The sequence below is a fragment of the Poecile atricapillus genome, chromosome 2, assembly GCF_030490865.1.
Source record: "Poecile atricapillus isolate bPoeAtr1 chromosome 2, bPoeAtr1.hap1, whole genome shotgun sequence".
NCBI classification, from domain to species: domain Eukaryota; kingdom Metazoa; phylum Chordata; class Aves; order Passeriformes; family Paridae; genus Poecile; species Poecile atricapillus.
In genome coordinates this window covers 4,685,381-4,699,036 of record NC_081250.1, presented here as the reverse complement: position 1 = coordinate 4,699,036, position 13,656 = coordinate 4,685,381, and the positions used below count along the sequence as shown (strand labels likewise).

Below are 13,656 nucleotides of genomic sequence, written 5' to 3'. Positions count from 1 at the left end.
AAGTCCATTTATAAAACAAAACACGTGTAAACAGCCAGGTTTTGATTGTTTCAGTGATTTCTTCCCCCTCGTGACAGATGTAAAGGAAAAACTGGAGGTTTCCACTTGGTGCGTGCAGATAACTCTGTGGCAAACGGGAGAGATCCCACTTGTAGTAAATCACTCGATACTTCCTTCAATTTCTGTCACCTCCAATCCAGCTCTGTGTGGATAAATGGGAACAAATGCAAAGAAACTGGGGCTTGATGGCTGCTCATACATGACCCCCTTTCAGCTGTAGGAGTACAAATATTCCTGAAAAGCCCTTTGGCAAGAGTACAGTGAATAGTGCAAAATACCAATAGAAAAGGCAGCCAAAATCCAGTGATATATAATGGGTGGCTCTGACTACACCCCTGTAGACTGGTTATCTTTCAAATCAAGAGACAAATTAGAGAAATAGGGTCATATTCTCAAGGAATATAATCCTGTTATCAATGGGAACAAAGAGCAGGGCAGTCTGGAGACACATACCTATATCCATATCTGGGCCATGCTCTTTCAGTCCTTCTCTTGTCCTTCACACTATGCTGAAGAAAAGCCAGTTGCAGGGTGGAGAATCTTTTAAGGGAAAGTCTCAAGGTTTTCTCTGAAGTTTCTGGGGAGGTGAGATGAAAACACAGGATGTCCTTTGCGATTTTTGGCTTTCTTGCAGTCTCAGCTGCAAATGCCACAAGGATATTATTTCTTGCATGATATTCCACAATATTCAGATGCCAGATGAACCCATAAATATTCTGGAATAGTTCTGACCTTACCTGAAAAACTTTAAACTGAGCCTGTTTGCAGATAAGCAGGGTATTTCTCCACTTTTCACCAGTGTGACAGAGTCACTTTGCAAATACAGTTTGGTTTGGTTGAAACCAAAAATGTGAAATGTGAAAAAGCTTCACAGAAAAATGCCCTCCAATGATGTTTCCTTAACCATCCACCCAGAAATCAGACCCTCCTCACTTTCACTCTGTCCTTTTTGGAGATGTTTTTCCCTCTGTATGGGCAGAGAAGGTGAGTCATGGAACAGAGGCAGTGTGGAAATTTACATTCAGCTGTGAAAGTTATGACTACCATGAAAAAAAACCATCTACACAACTCAATCTCAGTGTAAGTCACACCCAGCTTCAAAGAAATATGAGTTTAAACCTGTTCTTTTTGGTTGATTGACACTGCTGGCTGGTGCAAGCTGCTTCCTCTGTGTGTCACACGTAGCCTTCAACCTTTTGCTTCGTAGGATCTGAAATCTCTCTCCAGGCAGCTGTGTCCAACCAGGTGGATGGACACAAATGCTGGTCAGAGAGGGCTGGGGGGCATCTCTTTGCTCTGACCCCCTCATGGAGAGACGTCCCAACCCCTCAAGATGGGGTGTTGCAGTATTCCCAAGTGTTTGATGGGTGGCAGTGCATGGAGAGTGGCTCCCTGCTCTTGGGTTTTCATGCCCTGAGCCCTCTCCTCCAGGACAGGCACTGAGCATTTTGTCTTCCAGTGCAGAACTCACCCTTTCCTTTTAAATCCGGTGCCTGCTGCTGCCACCTACCTTTTGTGCTGGAGTGGATCCCTGAAATATTCTGTACATTGAGTCTGGGAGGGAGCCCAGGATTTCCTCCTTATCCCAAAGGCTAAGTCCAAGCTACAAACCACGAGGTTAATTTGTTGTGTGAACAGGAGGCTTTATCTGAAAAACATTTCCTGCCATGGAAGAGGAAAGGTTTCAAAACTCATCAAGAGAACACTTCTTGCTCTTGCCTGGTTGTGAGGGCTTTCATACAGCAGATTTTGGCACTTGCCCTGCAGAGCAGGTGGTCATATCATCCAGGGAGGGTTTCATGCAACAGGAGCTGCAGAGGAAGGTGGCTGGGAAGTGTGTGGCCCCACAGCAACTGAGATCTGAACCCAACTCTCACCCCTTTCAACCATTCCATGACATTGAGATAGTAAAACAGAAGCAGAGGTAGAGATGAAATGCCATCCCCAAATGTTTGTCCCCAGAAAACCTCTGCATAGCTGTGGGCATTTCTGAGGAGGAGCACAAAACCCTTAGGAATGTTGACATGTGTGGTTTGTGCCGGGTCTATCTATCAGGCAGTCCCCAGTTTGCTCAGAACATGTGGGAAATAATTAAGCAAAATAAATGTGGCTTTTCTATAGGTCCTAACAGCAAGAGGGACATAGAAGAGCTTTAACTCTCCTTTTCCACCTGTTCTTCTGCAGCAAACAGCAGACCTGCAATTAATTTTCAGTGAGGAGGAGCTGCAGCCGACGCAGATCTGCCAAGCCCAGTCTCTGCTGTGCAGAAGTTTCGGCATCACAGGCTTGGATTTATGTGCTGACATCTCTTCCAGGCCCATCCCCAGCTCCAGCCTTCAGCTGAGGAGCAGCTCACAATTTCTGAGTAAGTAATTGGTTCCTTTTCTTTACCCCAAGACAGCATCACTCCTGTACAGTTTGGAAACTAAGTATAGTAATGATTTCACCCACCATTCTCAGCTATCTTGATGGGAGAGAAGGCCTGGCAGACAACAGCTTAATGCTGCTGTTCAGGGCAGGAAGCAAGAAAGGATATTATTTCAAACAGAAGGGAGAATTTCAGGTTAGATGGAGCATACTTAGTCACAGAAGAATTGGGTCAGTGCTCTGGGACCTGTGTTCACTTCCTGCAGGAACCCTAACACAGCCCAAAATAGTAGCAGTTAGGTAAAGGCCAAATATCTTCCCTTTTTTCTCCCCACAGCAAATACTAATGCTTACGTCATTAAAGGAGAAGCATAAATAGAACAAGCCTGGGGCTGTGATTTGCAAAGTTCTTGATCTGTGGATGAACCATCAGCTTTTCTTATAGCTCACTATTACCCTCTTGTGCCATCAAACTTTTCACTGAAGGTGCTGTCAGGATGAAATAATCCACCCAGCATTTGCAGCAGTCAGCTAAGTATCACAGCACCCATCTGTAGGTTTTATGTGTGATGTGGTTTTCATCTCACTGACTGGGACAGCATGCACCAAAGTGTCCTAGTGGCAGTTTGGGCAGTGTTTTGGAAGAGAAGGGAGAGTTTGGCTCTGTGGGTAGGAGGTGTGCCACACCTGTTGTCCTCAGGGACACAGAACAGCCCACGCCTGTTTAATTTCACCACACGGAGTACGAGAGCCACTGCCTGCAACACCCGGGCTCCCACCGCTCTCCAGCGTGCCCTCTCCACCAGGCGTTCACTCCTCTCCAGAAACTGGCACACCTGAACACCTGAAACTCTGCACAGAGCCACACACCTCTGCCCATCCTTCTGCCAGGCTTTGGAAATGTTTCCAAGAGCCTCTGGAGCCGGCAGAATCCAGGGGCGGGTCCTCAGCACGCCCATCAGCAGAGAGCTGTTGACATCAGTGGAAACAGCCTTGACACACTTGAGGATCCTTAGATTGTTTAGGGACACCCTCGAATTGAAATCCCCTCAGCAGGATTCCTGGGCCACCAAACATATTCAGGAAAGAAGAGATGCTTGGAAGAATTACGGCCTTCAGCAGTAATTGGTGTGTGCAGAATCAATTCCCATTTAACCCAGGTGGTTTTAAAGGAGCTGCTTGTCGCTTTAGTGCCTTGTAATAGTTGGACCTCAAGTCCTGGGGTCCTGTGCCTGGTTCCTAAGGTAAACACATGTGATTTATTTCAGAAAGGCATCTGCAGCACAGGAATTCATGACATACATCCCTGATGGGCAGCAGCCAACTTTTCAAATGTGCCAAGTTGCCAGAATTTTATTAAAAGCTGTTAAGAGTTAGAGGGAAGGTGCAGAGAAAGGCACCCTCCTTCCCAAAGCCAGGTGGCTTAGGCTCGACTCACGCTGCTTCCCGAATGGATGAGGCAAGCTGGAGTCAGAGGTTCCTTCCAGCTCAGTCCCCCTGGATGTGTCTCTGTGAGCTGCACAGATATTCTGGGGAGGGGGAGGGAGAGAGAAGAGAGTGAAACCTATTCAATTACATCAAATCACGACTGGCCCTAGTAAAATCATTTATGGAGTGAGGGAACCCGGAGTGGTTTGGGCTGGAGCCATCTGCTGTTATTTGGTATATACAGAATCGGTTTCTATGGATTTTATTAATAGGTCACGCGATTGTATACGAGGATGTGAGATCTGAATCTCTCAGGAGGGGTCCCTGGTTGGGGTTTCTATTGCCTTTATAGGCAATGGCTCAAATACTTTCTTGCAGCAGTAACTCATTAAAAACTTGAGGGGAATGGGGCTGGTTTTAGGATACAGCCCTTATTTTTTTCCCTCCTCCACCAAAATCTTGAATTAACTTTGTTCCTTTTCCTCTTCACAACACATTTACTAAATGGGGAAACAAGGAAATAATCAGAGAAATATTCTTACTTACTTTTTCCATTGTCTACATGAATTTTCTCTCTTTCCCACCAGTCTAAGGGATATCTGGTACATAACTCAGCTCCCATCTGTTTTTCACCCTCTTGTTGGCCCTTTTTAGGGGTAATTTTGCTTCTATGCCATTGCTGGCTCCTTCCATACAGAGAGTCGAGCCCAAAAGAACTTGGACACACAACAGAGATTTGGGACAGTGAGTGCAGATCAGAACAGCCCAGAGACTTCTCTGCCTTCCCAGGGAGCTGCCCAGGGAGCCCTGAGCTGTTCTGGAGAGCAAGCTGGGAGTCAGGAGCAGTCTAAAGCTCTTTGGTCTTAACTATGGCTCAGTTTTACTTTAATTACCCCAAAGAGGCAAACCCAAACCAAGTTATCAGAGCAATTCCTTCACATCCCAGCCACATGGAGAAAGCCCTGCAGAAGGCTACCCTCCTGCAGCAAATATCACCATCTTCACCAGCATTCCAGCTGATGAAGACTCATGCCAGAATCAAGGGGTTGCACCCCTGTATCTCATCATCTGTTTTTTTGTGTCAGCCCTAGGTAGTAGTAGAGCTCGCATCCAGCCCCGTTTTTCCGGAAGGTAGGAGAACCTCAGCGGAAGCGCAGAGGTCACATTCCATCCTTGAAAGCACAGCCGGGGATCCCACGGTGTCTCACCAGGGCTGATGTGACCTACGGGAGCAGGGGAGACTGCACCTGGACCGAGCGGGGCTGAGGGATGGGGAATCATCCTGGCTGCGAGTCTGCCCCGGGAGTGGAGCTGCCCCGGGATTCCGAGCTGCCCCGGGTATCCGAGCTGCCTCGGGTATCCGAGCTGTCCCGGGTATCCGAGCTGCCCCGGGATTCGGAGCTGCCCCGGGATTCGGAGCTGCCCCGGGTGTCCGAGCCGAGCGGGGATCGGAACCGCCCCAGGGGCTGGAGCTGCCCCGCGGGTCAGAGCTCACCCCGAGTCTCACCGGGGCTAATCCCACTGCAGGGCCAGGCAAGCACCACCGGGACCACCGGGGCTGCGGGACGGGGCATCATCCACGATGCGAATCTGCCCGGGGGCCGGAACCGCACCAGGGATCGGAACCAAACAGCGGTCCGGAGCTGCCGCAGGGCTCGGAGCCGGCCCGGGGCTCGGAGTTGCCCCTGGGTTTCGGAGCCGGCCCGGGGCTCGGAGCCGGCCCGGGGCTCGGAGCCGGCCCGGGGCTCGGAGCCGGCCCGGGGCTCGGAGCCGGCCCGGGGCTCGGAGCCGGCCCGGGGCTCGGAGCCGGCCCGGGGCTCGGAGCCGGCCCGGTGTCGCCCCCCGGAGGCGGGGCTCGTTCCGGCCCGCCGTGGCCCCGCTCGCTCGGCGCTGGCGGGGCCGGTCCGCCCCCGGGCCCATCCCCGTCCCATTGGCCGCGGCGGCTCCGCGCGTCACCGCTTCCTCCGCTTTTGTGCGCCGCCCCAGGCAGCCCCGAGCTGTGCCGAGCCGAGCCAGCCGCTGGGAGCCGAGGTGGTGACACCAGCCCCGGCTGGCCCCGCATGTCCCTCCGCGGGTGACCCCGGTGAGTCCGTCCTCAGCCCCCCTTTCCGCGGGCGCTGGGTCCTTGCCTCCGTGAATAGTTTCGTTCTTTTAATTATTTTACTGTCTGCCGTGCTGACAGCGAGAGTTTTGCAGTCGGGTCTGGCTTCCGTAGCTTTTTCTTCCTTCCTTTCTAGTCTTGCAAGCGGCAGCTTGTTCCTGCGGCTGTGTTTGGGGAGCCGTGGCGGGGGAAGCGGGGGGTCCCCGAGTGGAGGGCGCGGGTTGCCGTGTCCGTAGGTACGGAGCGAATTGCAGGACTGACCTTCCCCGAGGCTCCCCGCACACCCCTGCCTTGTGCTGGTGCTCTCGGGTCGCTGCTTTCCCCGGCTTGTTGCCTGGGTGCCTGTCCCAGCAGCAGCTGCTGACAGCGAGCGCCGGGGTTAGACTACGATGCCTGTTTTGGGATGCATTAGCGTTTGGAGCCAGCGGTTTCTGGATGCGGTCACTTGGGTCCCGGCTCCCTGGAAAGCATCCGGGGAGGTGCGGGGGTACTTGGCCATCCCTCAGTCTCCTGCAGAGCTCTCCCTGCACCGTCTGTCCGGAGCGGTGAGGATGGGATGAGCTCGGGGAGGAAGGCTCCGCGGCGGGCACGGACCCGAAGCCCGTCCCCGCGTGGTGCGAGTGGCCGGCGGAGCTGGGAAAGCTGGATTTCCACCTGGACGGAGCGAGCGGCTGCCGTGGGGCTGTGCCACGAGTGGGGATGATGCTCAGGAAGGGTTTGTGCTGCCGGCACCAAACCTCTGCCCTCCGCGGCTGTGCGGGGAGGAGCGGAGCAGAGCTGGCAGCCGTGGACCAGCGGGGCAGGTCGTGCACGGTGCCCAAGTACAGCTCTTGCTGGCCCTGGCGCAGCTCCGAGAGAGGCTTCTCCCTCGACTGCTGCTTTTATCCTCCTCTTCAATTCCGGTCTTGTAATCCAGTAGTTTTTGGGAACCGACCTGCTTCTGGTTCTGGGAAGGGTCTTGCATGAGTTGCTGGTGCATGAACCAAAAACAGGAGGCTCACTAGGGATTTGGAGGCTTGGGATTTGTGCTGGGTTTAAGTGATCCCAGGGATTTCCAGGGATTTTTCACTTCTTCAGTGAGAGTGAATGGTTGGGGGAAATTTCTTTCAGGATTTATTTCTAGTCTGGTATGTGCAGTTTGACGAAGCTCTGTGCAGGATTTCTGCATGGAGTGCAGCTCTTGGAAGCAGCCTCAGGCGTGCATCAGATCAGTTGCATTTGGGGCTTTGCTCTACCTGTGTCTCAATTCTCGTGTCACATGGTCCAATTTCCAGAACCCCTAATTTGACATTAATTATAAACAGGGATTCAAGGTTTCCCAGGGCTCTTGCAGATCAGAGCAGACCTCCACAGCTGGGCACAGCCTTTGCCCTGGGAAGGTTTTCAGCTTGTAAAAGCTCCTCTGTTGAGGCAGGACGTGAGGCTGGATGGGCTGCCAGCCTGGTGGGATGTGGATGTAAAGGATCTTTTATATTTTCCTCGTGTGAACGGGTTTTGGTGCCGCAATTTTTTCCATGGGTCCTTAATCTCCATCAGAAACTCACAGCTCTGCTCAACGTGTGCCGATGGGCAATGCATTTATATTTTTGGAGGCTGTCAGAGCCTGTGAGGGAAGTTGCTCACGCAGAGAGATGTGGTCTGGATTTTCACCCAGACGAAGCGACTCCGATGCGAAAAGCCAGCGACTGTGGCGGCCAGAGGAGCGGCTCCATCCCGTCCGGAATGTTTCTATTGCTTGATGATGCTTCGTGATTTCAGCCTGCAGCTTGGACTCGGTGCTCTGTGAATTGTCCCGTTGGGAAGACGCCGGCGAGGCTCCCCTGGCGTGTCTGGCTCCCTGGCAGAGCCGTGGAGCTCAGTGTGCTGCTGCAGCATGGAAAGGGATGTGCTTCCAGCCCCGCTCTCCCCAGATGGACGTGGGAACGAGTGCGAGGGCTGGCAGGATCTTCTGTTCTGGTGGATCTGGCTCTGCTGTCTGAGACCTGCTGGTCGAGGCTAGAGGGAAGTGAGTCAGGCTTTGCTGTTAGAAGGGATATCTTTTATTAGACTGCTCGGGGAAGGCAGGCTGGCTTTGGAGTGCACCAGCCTGTCTACACGTAGAAGAAAGGAGGGAGCAATTCCTCTGAGTCTGCCTTGGCTCTCCAGACTGAAGGAAAAACCTGAAAGAAAATGGGGGAAAAATAAAGGACAGATTCAACTACAGTTCAACCTGTGCAGTTCATCTGGCCTAAAGAAGCACATTTTATCCCTCTGTGAATCTCTGGACTCCTCAGATCATGAGATGCAGCACAGGACAGGGACATGCATTCCACGTGCCAGCCCTTCACAGGAGGTGGCTGAGCCCTTTCCAGCCTGGCTCCCGCAGCGAGGAGCTGTGGGAGAAGGGGATGGTGCTCACTGATGCCTGACGGTAGCAGGAGGCTGCTGGGCTCAGTCCCTTCCACTCCCCTCTTTGCACAGAGCACAGGCCAAGCACACTGTGCACAGAAATGTGCAGAATGTCAGCTGTGCACAGGGGAGATGGAAAATGCAGTGTGGAGCCATAAGATGTGGAATATGGATTTAAACTTTTTTATTTTTTATTATTTCCCCAGACAGGGGGGAAAAGCTAGAGATGGCCCACTGGTACTGAACCTGGCATGTTCACCCTCAGTCCCCAGGTTTTATTTATTTAGCTGTTTAAGTTCCACAAGGGGAAATGGGTGACCAGGTGTTTTTGGTGAGTCCCTCCAAGGAGCAGGTGCTCCTCACCCACAGACCAGGGCAGTTCAGCACTTCTTTCTATCACCTTTTCTGCCTTTGCTGAGTACAGTGTGGGATGGAGGTGGTGAATGTCATCTCAGTTGTGCCTGAACCACGCTGTCTCTGCAGGCTGGCCCCATATCCTGCATGGCATGAGCCTTCATCTGATAGGGTCAGTGCTGTGGTGAGCATCAGACAGGCAAGAGGAAGGGTTTTTTCTCTGTGAAGGTGTGGGTGAGCACGCAGGAGCATGGGTATGTGAGCATTTTTGTTTGCTTTCTGTCTGTCCCTGCAGTTCTGATGTGGTCCAGCCAAGTAATGTTCCCGTTAGTCGCTAAAATGCTGCTGGTGCCCAAATCAGAAGGGTGGTCAGGCATTGGATCAGGCTGCCCAGGAAAGTGGTGGAATCACCATCCCTGGAAGTGTTCAAGAACAGGGCAGGTGTGGCACTTGGGGACAGGGTTTAGTGGTGGACTTGGCAGTGCTGAGTTAATGACTGGACTTAATGATGTCAGAGGTCTTTTCCAACTTTAACGATTCTATGATCCAATCAGTCTGTCTCAATTCATCTTTAATGACACAAGAAATTAAAAGCTAAGATCACCTTTAAAGATCAATGCCTTGCTGCTCAAAGGCCCTGGGGAGCTGTTCCCTGCAGCAGACCTGTTGCATGGGCATGAGGAGGAGCACAGAACACTGTAGAGGGGCTGCAGCCTGGGGGTACCTGGCTCCCTGCTTTGTTTTGGCACTGGGGATGTTGCACCAGGAGCTTCCCCTGGAGCCACAGGGCTTGGGGCCAGGCAGAGACCAGGATGGTGGAAAAAGCAGCATCAGCCTGGTCCATGATGGGGACCCCTGCAGCTCTAATCCCTGTCTCTGTGATCATGGATGGGGACACACCACTGCAGGTCATTGTTGTGTCTGGTCCCAGGTGCCAACTTCTGGTCCCAGGACACTTGGAATATCTGTGAAGCGAGCCCAGAGGGTTTGACCTTGGCTTTCTGAGGCTTTTAGAGGTCAAAGGTGAAATATATACCTGTGCCCTCGAAAACAGGGGTTTCAACTCCCAGATGCATTCCCCAAGCACATTTTTTCTGTGCTGGAAGATCATAATATAAATGTTAGTGGAGACAGTGGCTCAGAATTTAATGCAAATCTGTTGCTGGTTCTGCTCTCCTGAGTTAAACCCCAGGCTGGCCACCATTTTATGCAGAACTAATTGTCACTTCTGCAAGAGCTCCACTGATTTTATTCTCTCCATTCTGGGAAATGGTGCAGCCCAGGGAGAACGAGCTGTAACAGCAGTGAACCAGGGTGGAGCTGAGCCAGGCTTTGGCTCAGAAGCTGCCTGGGACAAAGTCCGGCTGGCAGAGCTTGCCGTGCCCAGCGGCTCCGGCCAGATCCTGGAAGGAGCTGGCCAAGCTCCTGCGTGGGCTGCTGTGTAAACAGCATGTGTTCAGGCCAGGTCCTGGGGGGTGGGAGCATGGGTCAAGTGTTCAGGTAGCAATTAAACACCAAATTGCTTGAAAAAAATAGCCCTGGGTGGGTGGATTAGAGGTGCTCTGCAATACTGCTGTGGCAGGGACTTGTGTGCTAAAGTGACAAAAAGTCATCTGAGTGATAGCAGGGTGATTTAGGTGGAGAAAAAGACTTTGCACAGTTGCTTTGGAAAAACAGTTTGTGAGATAAGTCTTTATGATGGAGGTAGGAACGCCTTAAATGCATCAGTGCTGAAGGGTGCGTGTGGTCCCTGCAATGCTTTGAGTACTCCTGTCTTGGCGTGGTTATGTTTGTCTTGTCCACGTGCAAGTGTGTCGTGCACAGTGGCTTTCAGGTGCTCCCAAATCCCCAAGGGAATATTGAAAACTTTGCATGTGACTGTCCTGAGCACAGATACTGTGTGTGAGAGTGAACCCTGCGTTGGACCAGTGCAGAGGGTCAGAGGAAGATGCTGCTGCTTTGGCACATCTGATGAGGTCTGTCCCTGTTGAGTTGTCCTTGTCCTGCAGTGGTCAGGCAGCTGGGCTGGATGATCACTGTAGATCCCTTTCAGTTGAACAAGTCCATTCTGTGGATGTGCATGGAAGTCTGTTGTGATGAGGAGGGTGGATTACTTGGATTGCTTAGTACTTTTGTGCTGCAACCTCTTGTTTTTGGGCTTTTTGTACTGAGCAGAAGTCAAATCATCACAGTCTAGTTGTGAACTGCAGATAGTGCAGCCCCATCCATGGTAAATAAGAGCCCAGAAGAGTTTAGCAGATCCTTAATTTCTTCACAGTGGGCTGTCTGCACCTTTTACTCTGCAAGCTGGCAGCAGGGATGCTCTGTCCCAAGCTGTGAGGATCCTGCAGGAGGGTTGTGGACACAGGGTGTGGGGCACATCTGGCTCTTAATAACAGTGATATCTTTCCCAGATACAAATTTAAGGGTTGGGGAATTCCCTTGCTTGGGGCAGTGATTTTTTAAGGAAGGGTTATTTGGGTTAAATGGCTTGGGGAGAAGGTGTGAGGCTGAGGTCTGTTATCACAGGTGGTGAAGGTGAACAGCAGAACAGGTGAGAGTGTGTGCAGAGAAACTCTCTCCTAAATACCCTCTTCCTTTCAGGCTCTCTCTTCTTCCTCTCTGTCACTAGCTGGGGAGTGCCCTGGGGGGAACTGTCCCTCTTCAGCAGGGTCAGTGCAGAGGGCTGCTGATAACACTGTTATCTAGAGCTGGGTGATGCAGATGGGGGCTGCTGGTGGTGTTACCTACGGAGGGGTGATAACCCTCAAGTCACTGTGCTGTGGGAGTATGTGGCTGGAGGGAGGGAGGTGTGTGGGCTGGGCCTGTGGGGCAGAGAGGTTTGGGATTATGTGAGTGATGGATAACCAGTACCTCGAGATCAGAGATCAGAGATTTGGGCTTCCTTTTGTTGAGACTGATCTGTGCAGTGTGGGGCTGTGGAGCAGGGCTTGTTTGATGAAGCATCCTTCAATGAAGATACCAGGCTGGGACAAGCTCCTGCAGAGCTTTCCTTGCTGATGGAAAGTGTTCATACTGCAGCCTCAATGCCTTCTGTTTGCCTTTCAGCACAAAACTACAGCCCTGGTCCCTCTCCTGGAATCCTGCTGATTTCCTCTTGGAGAGTGGCTTTTGGGAAGCCTCAGGACCTAGTGGTTAATAAACCACTGGCTTGCTGCTCCTTGGTCTTAGTCCCTCAGTGCTGGTGCTAGCAGAATAGCAAGAGTCATTAGAGAAATATGCAAAATATTCCAGTTATTTCTCTTTGGATGATGCTGGTAGCAAGTAAAAGAGATAAACAGACTTTGTGGAGCTGTGCTTAGCTTATTGCATCATTGGCTCTACTGAAAGGGTCAAGGTCCAGCTCTGGATGTTGTTGCAGGATGCATTTGAGCTGCTCCCGAGCTGTGCTGTGCCAGAAGGAAAATGTTTGGTATCATTTTAGTGCCCTCTCCGTGTGTTCCTTGTGAATGGTGGCCGTGGCTGAAGAGCTTTGGTAGAGTTCAGGATGGGACAAGTCCTGTCAGGTTAATTTCTTGGCTTTGTACTGGAAAGCTCCACACTTGGCTCCTGTTAAACCCCAGGAGCTGCTCCTCCTCTGGCAGTGGCAGCCGAGGGAAGCCCTGCTGACATCTGCTGCAGCCTGCTGGGTGTTGGGGCTGGGAGGGGACCATCAGGGCTCCCTGGATGTGGAACCACACAGCACAGAGTGCTGCTCTGTCCCACTCCTGTCCTCAGTTTTCTGCTAGGATGGCTCCTGGTGGCTTTGCTGCCTGGATCTGCTTCACTGGTGGCCTAGGCTGAGTTCTGCTCACTCCTCTTGTGACGTGGCTGAGGTGATTTGAGGATTTGAGGAACCATGCCTGTTCTTGTCTATTTTTGTTTGGATTTGGGGTGCTTACTGAGACTGAGAAGCTGAAATGTTAAAGACATGCACAACACACCTGGCTGATGACACAAGAAAAAGAGAAAATGTTTATTTAACTATTCCAATACTTCAGCAACTTCACCTTCAGCAATACAGGTGTGAATAAAATCTGGTCTGAGCCTGGTCTGCTGTAAGGGCTGAGGATGTGTTTTCACAATTGGCTGTTGGACTCAGCACAAAAGGTGCTGAAGATTGTGTTTTCATCTCTGGATGGGAATGAGCTAGTTCTAGTCTTAGTCTGTGTCCAGGAAATCCTGTTCTGGAGAGCTTCCCTTCCAGGAGCCCAGTGGGGCTGTCCCAGGGAGGTGGTGTGGCACACTGAGCTTGGATGAGATGGAGCAAGGCTTCCTGTACCTGGTTCATCATCACTTGGGAAGCTGACTTGCCTTTTACACCAGGTGTTGCCAGAGAGGTGCAGTTTGGTGTCCCAAAGCAGCAAGGAGCTTCCCAGGCAGCAGTGGCTGTGTGATTGCTGTGAGAGTCACCAGGAGATGATGAAAGTGGGAAATGTTTGTGGAAGGACACGGGATGTGTTGAACAGGATCTCCCCTTTGTGCATGGGGATCCTAACACTTCCATGACCTGTCTTGGGCTGCATTTCCAAAACCTTGGACCAGCTATGGTTGAAGGGCTCTGGGCTGCATCACAGGATGTCACCACCTTTGTGGCCATGTTCAGGAGTGTCACCAGGGGCTTGGAGTGGTGCCCCTGCAGGAGTGTCCCCAACCCAAAGAGGATTCTTGCTAATCCCCTCTCCACTTGCTGCCTGTAGCAGGCATCACTGCCTGCTCCGAGTGTGGAGCTCTGATAACACCCCTGGATCAGGACCTGGGGGATCCTGCCTGCAGAAGGCTGTGCTAAATGCTTTCATGGGACACAACTTGTGGCATCTCCTGTAAAACCTCCTGCAAGGTACCTTCCTGCAAAGCTCTATTTTTGGGCTGTCTCTGACGTAATCTGTCAAGACACAGGCTGCTCTTTGACTTAGTGCTGAAAGTCTGGTTGGGGATGGATGACCAGTTGCTTACCT

General features: G+C 51.8%; 1 protein-coding gene across 2 annotated transcripts in view; it reads left to right on the top strand.

The window, feature by feature from the left end:
• The first annotated feature begins 5,822 nt into the window (after positions 1 to 5,822).
• Positions 5,823 to 13,656, top strand: part of LOC131575601 (mitogen-activated protein kinase kinase kinase 3-like) — a 75,943-nt gene continuing 68,109 nt past the window's right edge. For both annotated transcript variants that reach the window (XM_058831243.1, XM_058831242.1), the window contains exon 1: positions 5,823 to 5,938. The gene's annotated coding sequence lies outside the window, so the exon portion shown is untranslated. The remainder of the gene's footprint in view (positions 5,939 to 13,656) is intronic.